Raw genomic sequence first — 2689 nt, 5'->3', positions numbered from 1 at the left:
TTCATTGCAGATCATGGGCTTCTCATTGCAGTGGCTTCTCTTGTGGAGCACGGGCTGTAGAGCACATGGCCTTCAGTAGTTGCGGCACACAGGCTTAGTTGCTCCGCCGTGTGTGGGATCTTCGCGGACCAGGAATTGAACCCATGTCCCCTGAATTGGCAGGCAGATTCTTAACCACTGCACCACCAGGGAAGTCCCTCCACTGCTGTTTGCTGAAGGCATACAATCAACTTCCTTCACAAAGTCCTAGGGGAGAGGGAATGTGATAAAAGGCAACTATCTATATACTCTTGTAGCTATATCCCAGCAGTCCCCAGGAAGTTACTTCTGGGTTACTTTCCTGTACCTGGTATATGCCATCTCTGGAGTAGAACACAACTTGGTGGTATAGACACTACTTCTTATATGAGTATCCCCTCACTGCCTCTTATGAAATTTTGTAAATAGTTTCCTTCTCCTTTTTTTTTTTATTGGAGTATAATTGCTTTACAATGTTGTGTCAGTTTCTTCTGTACAACAAAGTGAATCAGTTATATGTATACATATATCCCCTCCCTCAGGGACCTCCCTCCCCACCCCATCCCACCCACTGAGGTCATCACAGAGGACCAAGCTGAGCTCTCTGTGCTATACAGCAGGTTCCTATTAGCTATCTATTTTACACATGGTAGTGTATATATGTCAGTCCTAATTTCCCAATTCATCCCACCCTCTCCCCTCAGTGTGTCCACCTCTCCGTTTTCTATGTCTGCATTTCTATTCCTGCCCTGCAAATAGGTTCATCTAATATTAGTCAACCATAAAAAAGGAATGAAATTGGGTCATTTGTAGAGATGTGTATGGATCTAGAGTCTGTCATACAGAGTGAAGTAAAAAAGAGAAAAACAAATATTGTATATTAACACATATACGTGGAATGGTTTCCTTCTTTTATCCAATCTTCTTTTCTTTATTCATTGAAGAATTCCTCATTTTGATTGTCAGACTTAGCAAATATTCTCTAAAGACAAATAATACACTAAATTACTGAATATACTAAATATTAAATATAAAAAGTAATTCTTTAGTATAAGAATGTCCTAAATATTCCATGGAGCCTGCTTTTACTAAAAAGACATTTGTTTATCTGGAATTCACATTTAACTGGGCATCCTGTATTTTATCTGACAACTCTATTCATATATTATTTTTTTTTTGTTTACCTGAGCATCTTTCTTCTCATTTCTAGCACATTTATGTGTCTATTTTGCTGTACTTTTTCTTCTGTCATTTCTAGCCATTTGGAGTATGCTTGTGGCAGGGAGGGTGTGTGTGTGTCATGTGATTACTCAAAAATTTTTGAGCTCTATGTTCATTTTTAATGTTTAGTTATTTACATGAAATTCATTTCTGTATATGATATGAGGTAGGGAATTGCTTTAATATTATTTAGAAGAGACAGCCAATTGTTCTCATACCATTGGTTGAATAATCTGTCATGTCCTCTGATTTTCATCTATTCAGTTAAAAATATTGACATTATCCTTGAGATTCTTCTTTTCCTCCCCCGTTTATCCAATCAATTGCAAAGTCTTGTAGAATTTAACCATTGCCTTCAAAAGGTAATGAAGATCTCCTCCTAGTCACATCCCACACAGAGCTTATACTTCCATGAATGAGTTATGATCAAGGGCAAGTAGATTGAGCCTGATTTTTTTGGAAATGGAAAGTTCAAAAGTTGTAAAGTTTAACATGCAATTGAGCATGATCTCGCATCTCTGTTTCCCATCTAAGCAGTAAGTGTTGTAAATTGATTCTATATCTCCTTTTATAGGCCAAGGTGGACTCTTCCTCTCTCATGTGTCATGGACAAGACATTAGCAAGAATACACTCTCCCTTGTTCATCATCCTGTCCTTTGTCACTCTGGATATTGCTTTCAAGTTGTATACTTGTATATTCCCACTTTCAGTGTTGAAATTAGCATTTAGGAGGCACTTTTGGTGAGGGTAGTGCTCCAAGTGTCCTCTTGCATGTACAGTGTTATGGAACACCCATATCTTCCTTGAGGAATCAAAGAGTTATTGGTCCATCTCCTTGGACTGTTGCTGCCAGACAGCCTGAAGCTATTAGTCCCCTTGGATAATTGCCTCAGCTGAAGACAGCTGTCTTGCTCAATATCATGCTCACTTCCTGGGATGGCCCAAATCCAGTAAATTATCAGTGTGGGGTTATAATGACTTGGCTGTCTTCACTTAGGACAGCTTTGAGAGGTCACTCCATCTTTAAAATTCTCCATATGGTTGGTTGTCTTACACTGAGAATGAATCACAGTCAGCTTATGTTTCTGCCCTATCCTTCTTCTTTCCTTCCTTTTCCCTTGCTTTCCCTCCCCTTTTTGTCACTTCTCCTGGTTTTAATGCTGAGAAGAATTCCTAGCAAATCTCTTGGATGTAAATTCTATCTGAGTCTACTTTTTAGGAATCCCAACCTGCAACAGCATACTGGAGTTTTGCTTTAGGGGCATTAAGTCTAAGCCACAGATCATAATAAAATGGTACATCACTGTACTGATTTTTTACCTGTCACTTAATCTCCCTTTGGTACATAATCTCCCTTCAGTACCTCTATGGAAATATTGATATACTTAATATTATATATTAGCATAATAATTGGCCCTGAGCCTACGAGTTGTCTGAAAATTATAGTCC

Source organism: Hippopotamus amphibius, chromosome 8 (genome assembly GCF_030028045.1).
Source record: "Hippopotamus amphibius kiboko isolate mHipAmp2 chromosome 8, mHipAmp2.hap2, whole genome shotgun sequence".
NCBI classification, from domain to species: domain Eukaryota; kingdom Metazoa; phylum Chordata; class Mammalia; order Artiodactyla; family Hippopotamidae; genus Hippopotamus; species Hippopotamus amphibius.
Note: the sequence above shows the minus strand (reverse complement) of the source record.